The 23,517-nt window shown below is 35.6% G+C and overlaps 1 protein-coding gene and 2 pseudogenes across 2 annotated transcripts in view; 1 reads left to right on the forward strand and 2 right to left on the reverse strand.

Annotated features, from left to right (window-relative positions):
- The window catches only part of LOC148949381 (monocarboxylate transporter 14-like), a 258,939-nt gene that overhangs the window by 71,150 nt on the left and 164,272 nt on the right, over positions 1–23,517 (forward strand). The window lies entirely within an intron of this gene.
- LOC148949383 (uncharacterized) lies at positions 295–1,353 on the reverse strand (annotated as a pseudogene).
- Positions 1,363–2,454, reverse strand: LOC148949384 (uncharacterized; annotated as a pseudogene).

Raw genomic sequence — 23,517 nt, forward strand, 5'->3', positions numbered from 1 at the left:
CACAACTTAAAAACAATAGGGAAATTTTTTTCAAGACAGTGCAATTTAAATCGGTGAATATTTTGGCCCTATGTCCAAGGGCCGTCTTCAGCACAACACCAAAGAAAAAATATATATAAAAACAAACTTACATTAAAATACGAAGTTCAAAACTAAAAATGCTTTTTTAAAAAAACGCTTTTAAAAAACCTTTAAAACAGCCCCAGTATCCTCACTTCAACGAAGTTCAACCAGGACTGACAAATAAAATGATGAGAGAGGATGAATTCATTCAAACGAAATAAAATGAAATTATTAACTGCAAGTTTTCAAAGCTAATCTTGCTTTTTTAGCAGCCAGTCTTAAAGGCCTTTTTGTAACGGGTTCAATACTATTGTCAATTGGTTTAATAAAATATTTTGTTGGATCATTTTTAATTAAATTTGAGTATAAAGAATTCAGTGAATATTCTCCTAAGTCCCTATTTAAGGAAATATTTTTATTTAATTTGAGCCTAATTTCGATAGATTCCCGGACCACCTGTTTTATCCCCAGATCACTGCTAATGAGACAAGATTTTTCAAAAAGTATTTTGTGGCTGGGATTATCAAAAATATGTCTAGCTAAAGTAAGATCAAAAGAGTTCTTAGAAATATTAGCAATCAACGATTTTTCTATGTTTTATTTATAATGTTGTATATATTTTTCTAGATTCTGATGAGTTCTGCCAACGTAGTAATTGCCACAATCGCATGGTATTTGATAAACCCCTCTCTGGCGAGTAACTGGGGTTTTATCTTTACCGGAGTTTAAAAAATTTGTGATTTTAAAATTGTTGGTGAAAACTAAATACAGATTGTTTTTTGTGCAAATATTTTTTATTTTTGTGGTGATTCTTGGGATGTACGGAAGATAAATTATATTAGAGGGTTTTTCCGGAGCCTCACATTGTGAAATATCGTTGATTTTACGAAAATGTCTTTTTAGTCTATGGTTAATCGTATTATTGACAAAAGGAATGGGATTACCGTTGCCAAAAAGAACATCTGTTATGAAATTTATTTCTGTTTTTATCCGTGAATTGGAGCATATATTTAGGACACGGTCATTGAAAGAAGTTAAACCTACTCTTTTAACTTGTAGGGAGTAATTGGAATTAAGATGAAGATATCTGTTGTTTTTTGTTGGTTTTCTATATATAGTGAAGTCAAAATCATTAGCATTACGGATAATTAGCACATCTAAAAATGGTAGTTTATTTTCAAATTCAATTTCTAGGGTAAACTGCAAATTTCTATCATAAGTATTAAGATGATCTAGGAAACCCTGAAGTTCAATTTCCCCATAATTCCAAAGTGAAATTACGTCATCCATGTAACGGCCCTAATAGATATGTTTTAAAAAATAAGAATTTAATGCCCAATTTTCAAGGTTCTCGACATAAATATTTGCCAGTGGGCCGGATAAAGCAGCTCCCATTGGTAACCCATTTATTTGTTGATAAAAAGAATCACGAAACTTAAAATACATTGAAAACTTATTACAGATTTTAACAAGATTAAATAAAACTTCACCATCAATCCCTGTCGCTGAGTCTTCGATTAAGTGATAATTTTCTTCTATTTTGGTTTTTAATAATTGCTCAGAAGTAGCCACATCTATATTCGTGTACATGGAAACAATATCAAAACTACTAATTATTGTGTTTTTTGAAATACTTGTGTTATTAAGTTTTTTAACCAAATCTGCCGAATTACTGATGTAGGAATTTTGTGAATACAGTAAAGGTTTGAAAGCTGTGCAAAGCCATTTTCCAATATTGGAAGCGGGGGCTTTAGTACATGCTACAATAGGTCTTAGGGGAATACCTTGCTAATGCAGTTTTGGTAAGCCGTAAAATTTTGGACAGAAACTACCACGGGGGTAAAATTTGTTGTATAATTTTGGTGTAATTTTACCATTCTGTTTTAGCTGTTTGAATTCATTTATAATATTATTAGTAAATTGATCAGTAGGATCATGAGTGATCGGTTTATATGTAGGCCTACTTGTGTCTTTTAAAAGTGAAAAGATTTTGTTGTCATAGTCTACCGTATCCATGACAACGAGTGAGTTGCTTTTGTCTTCTTTGGTTATTATCATAGATGGGTCTTAGCGGTGGTTAGATAATATTTTTATATCGTTCAAATTTTTTCGTGTGAAAGTGGTAGGAGACTTAGCCTTTTTTTGGCTATTATAAAGGGTATTTATGAGATAAGACCTAACTTCATCAGGGTTTGAGACAGATGGGTAGTATTTATGCAAAGCGGACTCTAAAGAGGAGACTATATCCGCCACTGGAACCTGTTTCGGCAGAAAAGAGAATTTTGGACCTTTTTCCAGTGTTTCAATTTCCTGGGTTTCAAATGTTCTAGAAGAGAGGTTAACCATACCGGGTCCAGGAGTGAATCTTGTAGAATAAATACGGTTTCTCATCGAAAATTCGTCTCTGAATTTTTCTAATTTTGTATAAAGTCGTTCCTTTGACAAGCGAAAATCATGGCGAAACAAATTCCTTTCTAATCTAACAACTTGAGAAAAATCAACAGTGGACAGGTTTCAAACAAAAAATTTTCGAGAGAAAATTTACTACGTTGGCAGAACTCATCAGAATCTAGAAAAACGGATACACCAGCATAAAGAAGACATAGACAAAGCGTTAATTGCTAATAATTCTAATAACTCCTTTGATTCTGCTTTAGCTAGCCATATATTTAATAATCCCAGCCACACAATACTTTTTGAAAAATCTTCTCTCATTAGTAGTGATTTGGGAATAAAACAGGTGGTCCGGGAATCCATCGAAATTAGGCTCAAAATAAATAAAAATATTTCCTTAAATATGGACTTAGGAGAATATTCAATGAATTCTTTATACTCAAATTTAATTAAAAATGATCTAACAAAATATTTTATTAAACCAATTGACAATAGTATTGAACCCGTTACAAAAAGGCCTTTGAGACTGGCTGCTAAAAAAGCAAGATTAGCTTTGAAAACTTGCAGTTAATAATTTCATTTTATTTCGTTTGAATGAATTCATCCTCTCTCATCATTTTATTTGTCAGTCCTGGTTGAACTTCGTTGAAGTGAGGATACTGGGGCTGTTTTAAAGGTTTTTTAAAAGTGTTTTTTTTAAAAAAGCATTTTTAGTTTTGAACGTCGTATTTTAATGTAAGTTTGTTTTTATATATATTTTTTCTTTGGTGTTGTGCTGAAGACGGCCCTTGGACATAGGGCCGAAATATTCACCGATTTAAATTGCACTGTCTTGAAAACAATTTCCCTATTGTTTTTAAGTTATGTTTGTTTGATATGGAAAGGCAGTGTGGTCTTCGTAAATATTTGCATTCTATTCACCTATGTGCTAGTGCTGCCAGCAATCAATTGCCAAAAGAAATTGAAGATTTTTGTCAGGATCTATACGGCTATATTTGTCGCAGCCCAAAACGGGCCAGTAAGATTTTAGAATTGCAAAAGATTATGGAATTGAAAGAACATCGAATTTTTAGACATATAGCAACTCGATGGCTGTCTAGACAGCCATTGTAGCTCGATATTTGGAGTATTGGGATTACTTGACTTTATTCATCCGTGCGGCAATTCTTAAAGAAGCCAACAAGCCAGCGGAGGCCACTGTCATACTAAAAAATCTGCTGTCACTGATTTTCAAGGCTCACTTTGCCTTCCTGGCGTATATTTTGCAAGTATATCGAAGACCTAAACAAGCAATCATCCAAACTTGGCACCGCTTATGACTCATTTTTAACATTTACTGAGTGACAATGACCTAGAAGATATCGTCCAAGAGTGGAAGAGATTACTCTTTTGCTCTGAGCTTGGTACTTCGATTGACTCAGATCCAGCCATGTTTTATACTCGGGTTTACAGGCAAAAAGATGTCAATGGGTCCAAGCGTTTTTCTCTTCTCGGGAGTTTCACTTTGAGCCTACTTGGTCTCCCAAACGCTTCCGCAGCTGCTGAGCAAACTTTCTCAGCTGTCAATCTGAACAAAACAAACGTTAGAAATCGTCTCGGTTTCACCACCTTGAACGAGCTTCTCATTGCAAAACGGATCGTCTCAAAAAATTGGAAACCATCCTTGAAAATGGTTCTGTATCCAAAGTGGAAAAACTGTGGAAAGGGATATGAAAAAGCTGGGCTACGAGAAGAAACAGCCGATTTTATTACCTTTGTACGGTTTAACCTGATTTCTTGTACAATATAGTCGAGATACTTCTGTTAAATTAATTTAGTTTTGATAAATAGAATCGACCAAAAACTTATGTAAGATGACAAGTGAATTATGTGATCCACGCGTACCTCGCCAGGGGGTAGCCTAGTCCGTAAACCCATGGGAATCTGTGGTGTTAGCCACTTTCATGGCGTGATTGTTTATGTTTTGTTTTTAGCTTCTGGCGTTTGTTACTCATCCTATAGGTGGATTATAAGTTCTTGACCTAACGTTATTGGGCTTCTTAATTTATCGATTATTCGCCTTAATGCCCAAAATTTTGATAGAAAGGATTAACCCCAACAATCAGCTTTGAGAATGCTTTCAGAAAATTTTACTGAAACCTTCTTCTAAAATACTTTTAGCGGTCTGGGACTGCTATTTTGTTAAGATGAAATAGGTTATAGAGCCATTCTTCATATTTCGAGCTATGAGGTTGCTACTGCCTTGGGTTTATTTTTACTGCTCTTGCCCTTGAACGTTTTCTGAGTTTTCAGCAAAATCAATTAAACATAACTGACGGCCAGCGTCGCAAAGGGACGCAAGTGGCAAATTTTTAACCTACTGTTCAGATGGTACAAATTAATCTCTTGTGGTACAACTTTGGTCGGAAAAATGGTACAGTTTTTCTCAAAACGTTGGAAACGTTGCGTACCATATTAAAGATGAAGTGTCATTACCCATACCAAACAATCATTTGTTAAATAGTATATTTAACACAACCTATTTTGTTCATCTAAAACAAATATTAAACATAATTAGTAAATATGGGTAATTTACATCAAATTATTCAATTAATTAAATAAAATATGTAGACATTGGTAAACTAACAACAAGCCTTTGTGCAATATAAATTGTAGCAAAATTTGATAAAGTTGGTAAATTTAAAACAAAGCATTTGGTTCGGCTGTAAAATGTTTTAGAAAAGATAAATTTAAAATAAACCAGTGTTTTAAATTTAGTATAAATTATAACCAGAATTTGGTAAAGTTTGCCAATGTCCTTTTCGGCCAACCGTTTAGGGCCAAAACGAAAAGCAGGTCGTCCCTGGTTCGTGTGGGACTATGTCGTGAGGAAAGATTTAAAGGAAATAGGAACTTCCTGGGAGGGTGTAAAAAGGGAGGCGTTGAATAGCTTGGGATGGAGGACCGTTCGTAGCTATGTTGACCCCAAGCGGCTTGGTACTGCAGTGAGTTGTTAGTAGTAGTAGCAGTAGTAGTAATTGTATTTAGGATATTTAGCACAAATCTAATTTTCTTTTCTATGTCTTTGGATTGCTAAGACTAATAATTATTGACGGAAACTACTGAGTACTATTGGAAAAACTGCACATAATCAATCTTTCAGTATCAATTTACAAATTAAATTTACTCGTATTCTGAGCTTAAAAGTCTATCTAACAAACTAGGAAGCGCAAAGCAAAATACTGATGCTACACATACTACTACTACTGCTACTAACAACTCACCGCAGCACCAAGCCGCCTGAGGCCGACACGGCTACGCACGCTCCTCCTCCACCCCAATCTATTCAAAGCCTCCCTTTTTACACCCGCCCACGAAGCTCCCATTTCCTTTAAATCTTTCTTTATGACGTCCTCCCACCCCAGACGGGGACGACCTGTTTTTCCTTTTAACCCTAGATGGTTGGCCGAAAAGAACAATCTTCGGAAAACTGTCATCCTTCATCCGCAAAACGTGCCCTAGCCACCTCAACCTAGAGAGCGGTATTGAACCACATTTTTCGTATTGCCTATCGTTTGAAAAACGGTCCGTCAGCCGGGTACCCAGAACAATTCTTAAGCAATTTCTCTGGAAAACATCTAGACATCTAGACCTTCATCCGCTTTTCGGAGCGTCAATGCTTCAGAGCCATATTTGACCACTGTCATCACTGTAGCTTCTAATATTCTAATCTTGGTTTGCAGACTTATCTTCCAGACTTTTTTTAACTGTGAAAAAAAACCCTGAGCCTTAGCTATTCTACATTTAACATCTTCACTGCTCCCACCATCTTTACTAATGATACTACCTAGGTAAGTGAAGTTGCCCACCTGATCAATCTTTTCATTACCCAACGCCACCTTTTCATCCTCACTCACTCCCAGCCTCAGTGACCTAGTCTTCCTAACATTATTTTCAAACCAATTTTAACACCCTGAACTCGCAAAACCTCTAACACCTTAATAATTTTGCTCACACTTTCATCTAGGATGCTTAAATCATCAGCACAATCCAAGTCCAGGAGACTTTTTCCTCTCCATTTGATTCCGTGGTCTCCCATTGCCTTTCCTGTGCTCCTTAAAACAAAGTCCATCAAAATAATCCATACAAAGGGGGATAGAACACAACCCTGCTTAACTCCTGATTTAATAAAAAACCAGCTGCTAACCTCATTTCCTACCTTAACCGCAGCAGTGTTATTCTCGTACATAGCACTAATAACTTTAATGTATTTGTCTGGTATACCATACAAGGATAAAACCTTTACTGAAGCTCTTCTATCAACAGAATCGAAGGCTTGCTCATAATCTATAAAACTGAGGACCAAAGGTGTTTGAAAACTCAGGCACTTCTCAATTATTAGCCTAAGAGTGAAAATTTGGTCGGCAAATCCTCTACCTTTTCTAAAACTGCACTGTTTTTCTCTCAAAACTTTGTCTACGGCATCTCTTAGTCTAAAAAGTATCATATTACTAAGTAATTTACTACCTACAGAGACTAGACTAATGCCTCGATAATTACCACAGTCACTTTTATCACCTTTCTTATAAAGTGGCTTAATTAAGGTTTTCCTAAAATCGTTAGGTACTTCGCCTTTTCCAAAAATCATATTCATAATCTTCAGTAACTTATTTCTAACCCCAGAGCCACCATATTTAAGAAACTAATTTACCACCCTATCAGCACCGGGAGCCTTATTATTGTAAAATCCTTTTAGTACTGTTGCTAATTCCTCCTCACAAAACAAATCTTCCTTAACATCCAAGGTATCACAGACTTTTCCATTTTCCCCTATATTTTTTCCTGCAACTCTATCTCGGTTAAGCAAATTCTCAAAATGTTCGGCACATCTCTCTTTAGTTTTTTCCTTATCGCTAATTGTGGCCCCATTCTTGTCTTTAACTGGGCCAAGTTCGGATTGACTGCTCCCTCTCAATTTATTAACATACCAGTACAATATTTTACTATTATGTCGTCTAGCTGCATCTTCCCGATCCTCGGCAATTTTATTCATGGCTTCTACTGCACACCTCCTCAGTTCATATTTTAATGCTTTATCAACTTTCTTTACATTTATTTTGTTTCCATACGATCTATCACTCAGATAATTCTTGTACAAGTCCTTTCTTCTTTCTATTAAACTAAAAACTTTTTCACAAATATTCTTAGCTACAGTTCTAGCTTTTTTCCCTAATAGACCTTCAGCAACTTCACAAATTATTTCTCTAAAATTATTCCAACCATCTTCCACATTATCAAAATTTAAACTCTCTCGCTCAATATTCAACTGTTCCTGGGAAGTTTCTCTCAAATTCTCATCCTGGAGTCTACCAACATCATAATTTCCCTGGAGGTAGTGACCCTTCCGATATTTCAGCTTTAAATTAACCTTTGACACTATTAGATGGTGATCTTTACTTTTAACATCAATAAAAGCACTCCTATATACCCTAGTATCTTGTATTGATCCTGCCAGTCTTCTGTTTACTATAACATAATCAATAAGGTTTGCTGTCTTACCATCACGTGAATACCATGTTAACTTATGAGTCATTTTATTATCAAACACAGTGTTGGTTATAACTAGATTGTTATACCTAAAAAATTGCAAAAGTCTGTATCCATTACTGTTTTCTTTTCCTACACCAAATTTACCTAGGCTGGGATACCATCTATCCCTATTTCTACCGACCTGGGTGTTATAATCTCCTAGTAAAAATATCATATTTCTACCTGGGACACTGTCTATTTGCTCTTGTAGCTGTGAGTAAAATTCATCCGAGTCACTAGTATCTCCGTCAGCCGCTTCTACACGGGCATGTTCCACTATAACTGATACCCTGAACTTTCTAGTCATAAAATGAGCAATTATTATTCTATTATTAATACCTTCCCAGCCTAAACAAGACTTAAATACATTCTCAGACCACACTGTCTATACATGACAAATGAAACTCAGAGAGGAAAGAAACTAAAAAAATGAAAAATAAAATCAAAAAAGGTGAAAAAACGAGTATTTTTTCTGCCTGTGGCGAATCATGAAGAAGACAAAAAATAAGAAAATATTTCGACAAGGACCTCCGCCAAGTTTGCCTTATTGATAAAAAAAAAAGAACAAAAAGAAAAAAAAAACGAAAATCTAACCTTTCGAAGTTTACCCTACAAAGATAGAACAGACACTGAATAAAAACCAGGCAGATATCAATGAAAAAGAATTTACCAAGATGATTGGGCAAGAATCTTTTGCCTTGCAATAGTTTTAGCTGGTCTACATTTTCGGTTTTCATTAGATAGGCAAATAGGTTCTTTTAAGTTATACCGGGTGAAAATATTGATTGAATCCTTCAAAATTAAACTGTCGTAAATTGCGCTTAATGAAATATCTCCAGTATCTCTATTTATTGCTAAATTTTGGTTCATATATTTTTTTTTATCTCAATTACTTCTTTAAAAGTTTGTTGTACGCCATTTACAGTTGATATTAAGGTTGCCTCGTCAAACAGAACTAGATGGGTCGGATCTACGAAAATATGCGAAGCCAATGCCGAATCAAAGTTGTCATTGTTATTTTCTTAATTTCAGGGACTTATCTATTGAAATTTTATGCTCATGCAAACGTTCACCTAGTTGTTGATGGGTCCTACCAATGTAAAATTTCCCACAAGAACACGGTATTCTGTAAACAACACTACCCTGTACTGGACCTACTGTACTGGACCCTGTAAGACCTACTGTTTGAGATACGGTCAGTCAGTTGGGTACCCAAAACAATCCGTAGACAATTTCTCTGAAAAACATCTAACAAATTTTCCTGCATTTTTCGGTGCGCCCAGGCTTCAGAACCATGCTTGACCACTCTCATCACTGTAGCTTCCAATATTCTAATCGTGATTTGCAAACTTACCTTCCTTTTCTTCCATACTTTTTTCAACTGTGGAAAAGCACCCTGGCCCTTCGCTATTCCAGTCTTAACATCTTCAGTGCAGCCACAATCTTTACTGATAATACTTCCTAAGAAAGTGAACCCAACATCGCCTTTGCTTCATTTATTTCTAGCCTTAGCGACTTAGTCTTCATAGTATTAATTTTCAAATCTACTCTTGCTCCCTGAACTCGCAAAACCTCTAATAGTTCATTTGTTTTGCTAACACTTTCGTCTAGGATGGTTAAATCATCAGAATAATGTAAGTCTAGAACAGTTTTACTTCCCAATTTTATTTCGTATTCGCCGAACGCCCTTTGCTGTGATTCTTACGATAAAGTGCATCAAATTGATCTGTATAAATGGTACAGAACGAAACCCTGCTTAACTCCTCATTTAACACGACCCTCATTTCCTACCTTAACCGCAGCAATGTTATTCTCGTATATAGCACTAATCACTTTTATTAGTCACTTTTATTTATTTTGTCTGGTATCAGAGGCAACGCTGTAGCGTTGCCTATAGTAAAGGCCATATGGCTCCAATGTTTTATTATTCTTTTTTTCCCCAGAGACACTTCATATGGAAGGGGTCATCAAAGAAGCTTCAAAGGGGGCTCATTCAATTGGAAATTGAGAGTTCTAGTGCCCTTTTTAAGAGTCGAAAATGATTGAAGGGCAATTAGCCCCCCCCCACGCCCATCAGTTCCCCCAAACACATCCAATCAAAATTTTGAGATAGCTATTTTGTTCAGCGTAAATGACTTCTAGATAGATAATTTCTTTTTGAGAAGGATTCTCCCCACAACCCTTAGGACAACGGTTATAAGTTGTTCACTGAGGGCATATAAGATTTTTATAGAAGGCGTTGTCATAGAAAATTAAAAACATGCTCATTTTAGTGTAAATTTAAAGGGCTTGTGCCCTTTTTAATAGTCAAAAGTGATTGGAGGGCAACTAGCCCCCCCCCCTCCACGCCCCTCATTCCCCCAAACACATCCAATCAAAATTTTAAGATAGCCATTTCGTTCAGCATAGTTCATTTCCAGATAGAAAATGTATTTTTGAGGAGGACAATCCTCCACAACCCTCAGGGCAAGGGTTTTAAGTTAAGCCCCGGGGGCATTTAAGGTTTTTATAGAAGGTGTTGTCGTAGAAACTTCAAAAAAGGCTCATTCGATTAGAAATTCAAAGGGCTAGTGCCCTTTTTAATAGTCGAAAGTGATGTTATTTGGGCCATTTTGTTCAACGTAGTTGATTTCCAGATAGAAAATATATGATAGGTTTATATATTAATAGATAGGTTTCGATGTTTTATTGTTTTTTTAGTTGTGCAATAAGATCAATGAAAACAGGACCACCAGCTAGAAGGTTTTGCACAGCTAGTCCCGTCCGCCCACCACTTTGCACTAAACCCGACCCCCTCCTCCCATTTGTTGCGCAAATGGGAGGATAGCTCTACATACTGCTTGTTAATGGTAACCTCTTTTATAAAGCTATTTTAGTTTTTTTTTTAATTAATATTTTCTGTTACTAAGTCTTTGACAATAGAAAACCGAAGGTCATAAAGACCATAAGACTTTAATGTTTTATTGGGTCTTTTTTTGAAAACTCCTCATTTTGTTGTGCACAGCCAGCCCCGCCCGTCCACCCCTTAGCATTAAACCTCACCCCCTAATATCCTCCCATTTGCAGCGCAAATAGGAGGATAGGTTTATATACTGCAACAATCACTTAGTTTTTTCAAGATATTATATGATTTTTTTGTGTTTGTAGATTTTGCTTTTGTATTCAAGGAATTTCTTAATTCCATAAAAGCAATAAGATTTCGATATTGTATTGTTTTCAGTTTTGCAATAAGATCAGTAAAAACAGGGCCACCAGCTGGAAGGTTTTGCACAGCCAAAACTATTGTGCCTTCTTCTAAGAACTCCTCATTTTCAAAAAACAGCTCATTTGACTAGTTATCACGAACCTTTTTAAGAGTCAAAAGTTTTGAGAAGGCACCCCCCCTTACACCATTTTTCTTCAAATGGACCAGATCAAATTTGGAATAGCTATTTTAGTTCAAAATATTCCTAAGTCAAAAAAATTACAGTGACATATAAGGTTTTCTTATGAAGAAGATAGGGCATGTTTGATCACATTAATTATGATATCCTCCCATTTGCAGTGCAAAGGGGAGGATAGGTCTGTCCAACCCCATAATATTCTCGCATTTGCAGCGCAAATGGGAGGATAGCTGTATATACTGCTTTTGAATGGTTATCTCTTGTGTAAGGTTATTTTAGTTTATTGTTAGTTATTTAGTTATTTTAGTTATTTAGTTTATTTTAATATATGCCCTGGGGAGATATAAGGTTTTTATAGAAGGCGTTGTCGTAGAAACTTCAAAATAGGCTCATTCGATTAGAAATTCAAAGGGCTAGTGTCTTTTTTACTAGTCGAAAGTGATGTTATTTTGGCCCTTTTGTTCAGCGTAGTTGATTTCAGAAAGAAAATATATGATAGGTTTATATATTAATAGATAGGTTTCGATGTTTTATTGTTTTTTTAGTTGTGCAATAAGATCAATGAAAACAGGACCACCAGCTAGAAGGTTTTGCACAGCTAGTCCCGTCCGCCCACCCCTTTGCACTAAACCCGACCCCCTCCTCCCATTTGTTGCGCAAATGGGAGGATAGCTCTACATACTGCTTGTTAATGGTTACTTCTCTTATAAAGTTATTTTAGTTTTTTTTAATTAATGTTTTCTGTTACTAAGTCTTTGACAATAGAAAACCAATGGTCATAAAGACCATAAGACTTTAATGTTTTATTGGGTCTTTTTCTAAAAACTCCTCATTTTGTTGTGCACAGCCAGCCCAGCCCGTCCACCCCTTAGCATTAAACCTGACCCCCTAATATCCTCCCATTTGCAGCGCAAATTGGAGTATAGGTTTATATACTGCAACGATTATATAATTCTTTCTAGATACTAAAAGAATTTTTTCTGTTTGTAGATTTTGCCTCTATATAAAAGGATTTCCTTATTGCCATAAAGGCAATAAGTGTTTCGATGTTGTATTGTTTTTAGTTTCGCAATGAGATCAGTAAAAACAGGGCCACCAATAGGAAGGTTTTGCACAGCCAAAACTATTGGGCCTTCTTCTAAGAACTCCTCATTTTTAAAAAACAGCTCATTCGACTAGTTATCACGTATCACGTACCAAAGTTTTGAGAGGGCACCCCCCTTACACCTTTTTTCTTCAAATGAACCAGATCAAAACTGGAATAGCTATTTTAGTTCAAAATATTCCTAAGGCAAAAAAAATACAGTGACATATAAGGTATTCTTATGAAGAAAATAGGGCATGTTTGATCACATTAATTATGATATCCTCCCATTTGCAGCGCAAATGGGAGGATAGCTGTATATACTGCTTGTGAATGGTTATCTCTTGTGTAAAGTTATTTTAGTTTATTGTTAGTTATTTAGTTATTTTAGTTATTTAGTTTATTTAGTATATGCCCTGGGGGCATAAAGGTTCTTATAGAAGGCGTTGTCGTAGGAACTTCAAAAAAGGCTCATTCGATTAGAAATTCAAAGGGCTAGTGTCCATTTTAATAGTCGAAAGTAATGTTATTTGGGTCATTTTCTTCAGCGTAAATGATTTTCAGATAGAAAATATATGATAGGTTTTTATATTAATAGATAGGTTTCGATGTTTTATTGTTTTTTTAGTTGTACAATAAGATCAGTGAAAACAGGACCCCCAGCTAGAAGGTTTTGCACAGCCAGTCCCGTCCGCCCACCCCTTTGCACTAAACCCGGCCCCTCCTCCCATTTGTTGCACAAATGGGAGGATAGCTCTACATACTGCTTGTTAATGGTTACCTCTTTTATAAAGCTATTTTAGTTTTTTTTTTAAATTAATGTTATATGTTACTAAGTCTCAGACAATAGAAAACCAAAGGTCATAAAGACCATAAGACCTTAATGTTTTATTGGTTTTTTTTCTAATAACTCCGCATTTTGTTGTGCACAGTCAGCCCCGCCCGCCCACCCCTTAGCATTAAACCTGATCCCCTAATATCCTCCAATTTGCAGCGCAAATCGGAGGATAGGTTTATATACTGCAACGATTATATAATTCTTTCTAGATACTAAAAGATCTAGAAATGTGTGCCACATTATTGTGGCACAAAAAATCCGAAAAATGGTCTAATCAAAACGATGCTGTTCTTTCTGCATCAACAAATGGAATAACCTAGCAAGATCCATTCATTGTTACGTGAAAAAATCAGGTTTGATTTTTCAGAGGCATGTAAGTGAAGCTGTCTATAGCAAAGGCCATAAGCCTTAAATGTTTTATTATTATTAATTTAAAAAAAGCTTACTTAAAAATAAGTTTACTAAGAAGAGTAAAGAGCCATATTGAAATCAGGACCAGCAGGAATTAATTCCTATCATAGTTAAAACTCAAAAAGACCAGAAATTACTGTTAAAGAATAAACAAAACCCCGAACGAACAGAAATTAAAATTAACTATCTTACAAACATAAAGATAACCCTTGCAAACATAAATAAATGAATAAATCTTATATAGCTTCAATATTTTTTATTACTTTCCCCCCAGAGCTGCTTTATATGCAAGGGTTAAAAATACCATTTTGTTAAAAATAGTTGAAAGGTTAAGTAACAAAACTGGCGTCGACAAAACCCCCCAGGACCCGGGGACAGGAAGGGATTCTCGTATAAATTTCGGAGAGGGCTCATTTAATTGGAAATTGGAAGTTCTAGTCCACCTCTTAAGAGTAAAAATTGATCGAAGGGCAAATACCCCCCCCCCCACGGCCTTTTTCCCAACCCCTCCCTTTGAACTAATTCTGTTTATACCTGTAGGCCCAATGAGAGTTAGAATGTTTTGGTATTAACACACACCTAATAGGCATCTGCTCTCCTGCCTAGCAAGGAAAGAAACAGAGAGTGTAAGGCAGTGGCGGATCCAGGGGAGGGGACACTCTTCCTCCCCCCCCCCAACCCACAAGGTAAGGGTTTTAAGTTATACCCTGGGGGCATATAAGGTTTTTATAGAAGGCAGTGTCGTAGAAACTTGAAAACGGTCATTTTTGATTGGAAATATAAAGGGCCAGTGCCCCTTTTTATAGTCGAAAGTGACTGGAGGGCAACTAACCCCCCCTCTCACGCCCACCTTTTCCCCAAATACATCCAATCAAAATTTTGAGACAGCCATTTAATTAAACGTAGTTTTAAGTTCTGGAAATTAGGTCTTTGGGGATGACAACTCCCCTACAGCCCTCAGGGCAAGGGTTGTAATTTGAGGATTCTCCGAATCCTTCCCATTATTTCTTATGGAAGGGATGCTCGTATAAACTTTAGAGAGGGCTCATTTGACTGAAAATTGAAAGTTCTTGTTCACTTTTTAATGGTCAAAAGAGATTAGAGGCTAACTAGCCCCCCCTCCTCCAAGCCCTAAATGCAAAAGATAAAAATTTTGAGATAGACATTTTGTTAAAATAAAAGTTCTGATAACAAAAAACTCCAGTGTCGACAAAGCCCATCAGGGCCCGGGGGTAGGCGTTTTAAGTTATGCCCTGTGGCATGACTTATTAAGGGGGGTTTATAACTTATGGGAAGGGGTTTTGTATGGGAAGAACACATAGGAAGTCTATTAGAATTATCCAATTATAAGGTTAAAATACATACTCTGTGATAGATGCGAAATTGCTTTGGCACACAAAATCCTATTAAGGTCAATTCCAAACAGTCGTAATCCCTTTGTGTTAGCAAGTGATATGGTCTAAACCCCCTTATTGGAGCTATTTTTTAAATCCATTCATTGTTGTCAATTGCTGTCCACAAGTTATGCAAGCTGTCTATTGTTCATATATAAGGTTTCTATCAAAGAGGTAATCGTATAGACTTTGAAAAAAGCCTCATTCGATTTAAATTGAAAGTTCTAGATCTGTTTTTTAAAGTCAAGAATAATCGGACATTAAGCACCCCACCCTATGCCATAAAAACTTGAAACATTTTGCAATCAAAAACGAAAAAAAATTAATTAAAAAAACTTTCCTAAAAATAAGTTTTTAAAATAAATTTAAAAGTAATTTTAAACATTAGCTCAGCATATACAAATACATGTTAAATTTCAAACTCAAAACGACCAGAAATTACTATTAAAGAATAAATGAAACCCAAAACGAACAGAAAGTAAATAAACAATCATAGCAAAAAATATACAACAATTAATAATATAAATGAATAAACAGAGCTTAAAGCGAGTAATGCTTGGATTGAATATGAAAATCAAGCTTAAAACGAAAACAAATATTCTGCTATTAAAGTATAAATGAAACTTAAAACGAACAGAAATTAAATAAACAATCAATGTGAACAAACATACAATATATATTAATGTAAATGAATGAATAAATCTTAAAACGAGTGAAACTTAAAAAGAATATGAAAATCAAGTTTGAATCGAATAAAAATAACTACAAACAAGAGTTTGGGTATCGCCTCACTGCAGAAGCCTAAAACCTACTGCGTCATTGGCGCTTTACTGAAAACGAATTATATTACAAATGTTTTCTTTTGTACTTAATATTGAAAATAAATATTAAAATTACAGTAAAATTTTGAACTGATGAGCTTTTAGCAATTAATATCATTATGCATCAAATATTCAGTTTAATTTATTAGTTCTTTTCAAGATTGGCCAAGATAAATATAGTTTTACTACAAACAAAATTTGGATACTGCCCCCTTCTTTAACTGTAAAAACCTAAAGCCTTCTGCATGATTGGTGCTTCACTGAAAACGAATTACTCATATATTACAAATTGTTTGTTTGATCTTGGCTGTCTGTTATTTGTCTCAGGTCCGTTTGAAACTTACATCTTCTAGTCCATGGGCGAAGAGAATCCTGATGTACAAGATAATTTTCGTTACAGCCTAAAACGCATTTAGTTTTCAGTAAAGCGCTAATGACGCTGTAGGTTTTAGACTTTTACAGTGAGAGAAGGAGGTTATACCCAAACTAATGTTTGTGGTGATTTTTGTTCGTTTCAAGCTTAATTTGCATATTCAATTTAAGTTTCACTCGTTTAAAATTTATTTATTCATTTACATTAATATCTATTGTATGTTTGTTCGCATTGATTGTTTATTTAATTTCTGTTCCTTTTAAGTTTCATTTATACTTTAATAGTAAAATATTTTTTTTCGTTTTAAGCTTGATCTGCATATTCAATTTAAGCATTAGCCTACTCGCTCAAGATCTATTTATTCATTTATATTATTACTTGTTGTATGTTTTTTTTGCTATGATTGTTTATTTAATTTCTGTTTGTTTTGGGTTTCATTTATTCTTTAATAATAATTTCTGGTCGTTTTGAGTTTGAATTTTAACAGGTGTTTGTATCTCCTGACCTTAAGTTTATAATGGCCTTTACTTTTCTTTGAAAAACTTATTTTTCGGAAAGTTTTTTTTAATTAATGTATGAACAATAGACAGCTTGCATAACTTGTGGACAGCGATTGACAACAATGAATGGATTGAAAAAATAGCTCCAACAAGGGGGTTTAGACCATTTCATTTGCTGACACAAAGGGATCACGACTGTTTAGAATTGACCTTAATAGGAATTTGTGTGCCAAAGCAAATTTTGCATCTATCACAGAGTATGTATTTTAACCTTATAATTGGATAATTATAATAGATTTTCTATGTGTTCTTCCCATACAAAACCCCTTCCCATAACTTATAAACCCCCCTTAGTAAGTTATGCCCCAGGACATAACTTACAACGCCTACCCCTGGGCCCTGGTGGGCTGTGTCGACACCGGAGTTTTTTGTTATCAGAACTTTTGAACTATTTGAACAAAATGTCTATCTCAAAATTTTTATCTAATGCATTTAGGGCGTGGAGGAGGGAGAGGGGCTAGTTGCCCTTCAATCTCTTTTGTCTTAAAAAGTGATCAAAAACTTTCAATTTTCAATCAAATGAGCCCTCTCTAAAGTTTATACGAGCATCCCTTCCATAAGAAATAATATGAATACCATACAAAGATAAGACCTTCGCCAGAGTTCACCTGTCACCGAAATCAAACCCTTGCCCATAATCTATAAAACTGAGAATTAAAGATGTTTGATGACTGAGACACAATCATAGCAAAAAATATACAACAAGTAATAATATAAATGAATAAATAGATCTTAAAGCGAGTAATGCTTAGATTGATCATTATTACTCAGATTATATTATTACTTGTTGTATATTTTTTGTTATGATTGTTTATCAGTCATCAAACATCTTTAATTCTCAGTTTTATAGATTATGGGCAAGGGTTTGATTTCGGTGACAGGTGAACTCCGGCGAAGGTCTTATCAAACCCTTGCCCATAATCTATAAAACTGAGAATTAAAGATGTTTGATGACTGAGACACTTCTCAATTATTTATCTAAGAGTAGACATTTGGTTGACACATCCTCTACCCTCTCTAAAACCCCGCTGTTCATCTCTTAAAACTTTATCTACACCATCTCTAAGTCTAAGAATATGTAATTTGAAACTAAATAATTTGATTCCTACAGAAACTTGGATAATGCCTCTATAATTACCATACTTACTCTAATCATCTTCCTTATGTTGGGGTTTAATTAGAGTTTTCTTAAATCGCTTGGTATTTCCCCGTTTTAAAAAAATCATATTCATAATCTTCAGTAACTTAGCTCTAACATCACATACACCAGCTACCACATTTACCTGAACTCATTTACCACACTATCAGCACCTGGGGCCTTGTTATTTTTTAATCGTTTTAGTGCAGTCACTAATTATTCCTCACAAAATTAATCTCGCTTCACAACCAAAGCGTCATATACTTTTTCATTCTTTTCTATATCTTTTCTTGTAACACTATCAAGGTTTAGCAAGTTCTTAAAATGTTCTGCGCATCTCTGTTTAACTCTTTCCTTCTCACTAGCTATGGTCACATTCCTATCTTTAACTGGACAAGTCTAGATTGACTATTCCCTTTCAATTTATTAACATGCCAGGACACTATTTTACTATCATCCCGTATCGCTGCATCTTCCAAATCTTTGGTAGTTTTATCGTGTGCATCACTCTTACAGCGTTCAGGAACTTCGAGTAGTGTCTCTTCCAATTATCCAGACATTTAGCTTCACCCTTGTTTAAAATACCAGCATCTAACTTGGCAGAATGAATATCTGGGGACTGGCAATTGCTTAGCTCCCTCATAGGCTTCAAGAGAAGGCCTATATCACCCTGCCTCCTATCAGATTCCTAGACACTGTCCACTTTCTCGTCAACAGACTTCTGCCTGACCTAGTGAATGAGTATGTTTCTCAGTCTATTCATCTCTTGGTAAACTAGCATTTGCTAGCCATGCCTTCCGTCGTTCCTCAATGGCTGTTAAGTTCTCTGCGAAAGACACGATTTTCTTTCCTCCACTCTTGGGACACTGTGGGTTTCAATAAGTGTGAGTTTTATGAGAGCCAAGTAACCTCAGGGTTGTCTGAGGAGCTAAGGTACATGAACCTGTTGTACACTTCAAGAGAATAGTGTTGAAGCCTTGGAGCATTTCGCAGCTCGTCGGTATTCAGCTTTGGTTTTGATTCAGCTTTGGCGTAGGTAGGAGTTTTAGCTTCAAGCATAGAGCAGCCACTACCAATCTATGGTCCATGTTACTGAGCTCAGCACCCCGGTAAGCCCCAGTAACTTCAGTATGTCACAGACGAACGCCGCAGCTGGCTTAACATAATATAATCGATGGTCTTACGTTTAGGGCCTTTGTTACCGTACGAAGTTGGCTTGTAGATGTCCTTCCGTTGAAATATTGTGCTTCTAACTGCCAGTTTGAGCATGGTATAGAGCTTAACTAGTTCACCTCTGTTATGATTGAAGTTGTCATTAGTAACCATACAAATAAACTACCTAAATACATCAAATGGATCGGATAAAGTGGCATTCAAGTCATCAAACTATACTAAAACATCGTGAGTAGGCACACCGGCTAGGACTGACAACCATTCACTGTAGAACTATTCATTCCTTCCAGAGCTCCTTTCAGACTTTATTGCTAGTGTTTGCATAGAAAACAACTGCTGTTATCTTTCTATGTACAGATGAATGGTCATCAGACTGGTTGACAACATTCGATCAAAAGCAAATTCATGGAAGACGAGGGATTTCTTAGCTCTTTTGTTCAGTTGATAACCTATACAATTTCTTCTTCCTGAGGACTGGCTTGAAAATAATAGTCTGTGACCATTTGATAATTCTTCATCACCACTACGAACAAGGTGGGTTTCCAACAATCCTGCCAATATGAACCCGCATTCTACTACCTCTGGCTAATTGGTTTTTTGATCCTGGAACATTCAAAGTTAGAATGTTCGAGGTCGCTATTTTCAGCCCTCCTTGGTCGAAAAAATTCGTAAGATGCTTGCGGTTGTACTGTGGTCTGGGGTAATAAAAAATATGGATTTTAGACTAGAAAATAGTTTCTTTTTTAGGCACTCTTGCTTCAGGTGGAGGGTCACAAGTTCATCCGAACCTAGGCTTGGGACGTGGTATGACACTTAGATGCAGAAATTCCTTAGAGGGTTGGCTCAACCAGGACCGATGAGCAGGGGCTACCCTGCGCGGGATTACTTAGTTAGAGATTATTCCCATATGCAGTGAAAGGTGTTGTTGGGCAAGTCAACCAGCTGGACCAACTTCCACTGCTACCACCTTGTTAACAACCCCGATTCGACTAAAAAATATCAGAGTTTAAAACCCATTTTCAAGTGGTTGTTTGGTTCATGCCATTTTTTCAAGATAGTCGAAAGTTTCAACACAAATGTCTCTAGGGATGATATGAGCCCACATCCTTTAGTACCTTGGTCGTAAATTATGCAAGTTATTATTTTTTATACATTGATTTCGTAATGGACGAATTGAGCATGTTTCATCCTTGGTGTCCCATTAGTTCCAAAATTTAGGAGGTCCTTCTTTTGTCCAAGAAAAATGATTCATTTTGCCAGCAGGGGGGAGGGGGGGGTCTTTCAGAAAATCGATCATTAACTATTTGTTTCTAATTAGTCGTATTTTGAGTGAACTTTTAGGGATCATTTGCTAGGCCAACATTACCAGCATTTCCCAAAAGTGTACTCTGGAGACAACCCGTGTACCTGAGTAAATCAAAAGATGTTATGTGCATCTGATTGTTCAGATTATTTACAATATCTTAGAAATGTTTTAAGGTTTTAGAATGTTTAGGAATGTATAGGAATTTTAGAATGTTTAGGAATGATTGAGTTGAGAATTTGAGGTAGTATTGGAAGTCAAGTGAATTTATAATTTTGCGGCGGTTAAGATAAATCAAAATACACTATATGTATGTAGGTCTCTGTAATACCATGTCTACAATATTTTGGGAACGACTTGGGGGATGGAGTTGAAGCTTTCAGGCACAGCTGAAGAAGGGAGGATTGGGCGAGAGGAAAGATTAGGTGGTATTAGGCCCCTCCTTTGTGTGGTAATTTCTGTTTGTTTTATGTCTGATTTGATTATACAATGTATTTTCTATTTGTTCTTGGTTTTATCTGTTCATTGAGAGTGGTTTCTGTGGATTATGGGTTTGGAATGTCATCTGAAGTTATTTCTGCTTGTTTTTGGTGTAATTTAGCTGTTTAATTTTCTTTGAAAAACTCCTTTTTTTGAATTTTTTTTTCTTAAGTGATCCCCAAAAATAAGTATGGAAAAAATGAAATAATCAATACCAATTAGGCCATCGAACGGTAGATATTTTAGGCTTTTCCTTTTTTTCGTTAGGATTACGCACAAAGTGCCTTAGCACATTTTTTATAATCAAGTTCATAACTACTTAGTATATGTTTCCCAGAGGCTGTCTAAAATTCCAGCAAAATGCATGACAAGGCCATAGTGTTCTTTTTTTTGGTAGGTAATCGAGAATACTATTAGCAGGGGATTCTTATCTTATTCCCCCTATTTTAATAAGTCATATAGTTTTTAGAATTAAAATTACAAAAAACCTGGAAGGCAACTCCATTGCACCAAAACTACTTGATTTTCAAGCAAATTATTCCTCATTCATAATTGTCTGCAGTTTGCAGGTCTGTTTCTATATTAGTATCTACGTCTTATATAAAGTAATAAACTTAAAATAATCCTTGACTTATCTTTTGCTTTTATAATTCTCCTGGGGCGAATTCTCTTGAAAAGTCAAAGCTTCAAATTCGTTTGGAAAATTGAGAAGCTTGGTGTTTTGTTCCCAAACTACAAGAGAAGATTTGAACTTTAATGAATTTATTAACTTATGCAGCTTCACTCGGTTAAAATTGTACAATAAAGAAGCTTTATTGTCCTTTATTTACCATACCTAGGCTAAAATCTTATCTTTAGGCATATCATTGGCTTTTTTTTTTTAATACTAAGTTCAGTCCCAAAGAATTTCGACAGATCTGTTTCAATTTTCAGCTTCAAAAATATTCAACAAATCAAGTAACTCATCTTTATTTATTTATTCATTTTTATTTTATTTTTTCTTAGTTTCAAAGACTCTAAAAAAGCTTTCAAACTTCTTTTTTCTTTTAGATTTTTTGCTATTATTTGCATGGGCACACCGTAGCTTACAGCTACGATGCGATAATACTATTTTTTCCATAAGGGTTTGGAAAAATTTATTCTGTCATTTTATGAAAGTTCAACTTTTATAAAAAGTCGTAGAAGTTTCTTGAGAGTTCTTTTGAGGGCTGATTTACATGTATTTGGACTGATTTACCTGTCTATTTGCCTGAATCAACCAACACTCTTCACACTTGATTTATCTCTTACGGAAAGCTCGAAGTTTGGGTCCAAAAATGTGCTCATTCAGTTTTGATATCAGTAACTTTGTTAAAATCAAGTTGGTTTTCCTAGTCTAATACAAATAAATTTTCACACATTACCGTTCAAATGCATAGAAGATCAGTTGGCCAAATTAAACTTTCAGCTTAAGCTACTTATTAAGTTCTCATGAAACTGCAAGTACCACTCTGATATGTTGGGGAACTTTAAAGGGCCGGTAACCTAATCTTGGGAATGGGGTTTAAGGGGATGGAGAAACATTGGAGAAAGGCTCATGCTTAAATCTAAAGTTACAGGAACCTTATTCACAGCCAAAGACAAACAGAGGGAGCATGTAAATTCTACAAGTCATCATTTTGCCCTTGACTCATCCGTAGCCACAATTGGTAGTGGATCAAATTTTATGCAAAACAAATGAAATCATAAACGAATATAAATTCAACAAAAGAACAATTGCTCCAAATTATAACAAAGTGTGACATTAAAACCTAAAACGAGGAGAATATATGGTCTCCTACCAACCCCTTGCTCTTTGTGCTAACTTTTGATTGTTCCTAAGAACGAATATTCTAACACAAGAACAACCAGAGTTAGTGCTCTAGTGCTGAGTTAGTAAAGAGCCTTAAGCCTTCAATGTATTAACATTATTATTTTTTGTTGTTGTTTTGTTTGCCTGTAGATTTGTGGGCCTCCTTTTTTTCTCAGCCACTTCGTATGGAAGGGACGACCGTAGAATCTTCGAACGGGGCTTTTTCGATTGAAAACTGGAAGTTCTAGTGCCATCTTAAAAAATGGAGAAAGATTGGAGGGCAACCCGCCATCTTTAATACCTCATTTACTACCAAGCCCTCCGTAATCCCACGAAATATCTGATCTAAATTTGAGAGAGTAATTTGGTTCAAAATAGCCAGAAGATCCGATAAAGATGCCTTCGAGATGGCGCAATCCCCACAACCCCTGGGGCAAGGGTGGTAAATAATCCAAAGTGCCAATTCTGTACGCATAGGCTTCATAATAAAAAAAAAACTCTTTCGCACTGGTGTGCAATTGGCTCTAATTTTTCAAGGATATTTATCTGTTCAAAAGAATCAAATATTTTGTTGTAGTAGGAGAGGGAATGGGGGGCGAAAATATGCTGTAAAACTTTTGTCCCTCATCAATTTGAAGCTTACAGCAGTAGAAGTGACCCTATAACTCGTGTCACCCACCCCTGCTGCCATCTACAATTTAGT

Source organism: Artemia sp. Qi Xiang Cuo, chromosome 8 (assembly GCF_049724085.1).
Source record: "Artemia sp. Qi Xiang Cuo chromosome 8, ASM4972408v1, whole genome shotgun sequence".
Taxonomy (NCBI): Eukaryota; Metazoa; Arthropoda; class Branchiopoda; order Anostraca; family Artemiidae; genus Artemia; species Artemia sp. Qi Xiang Cuo.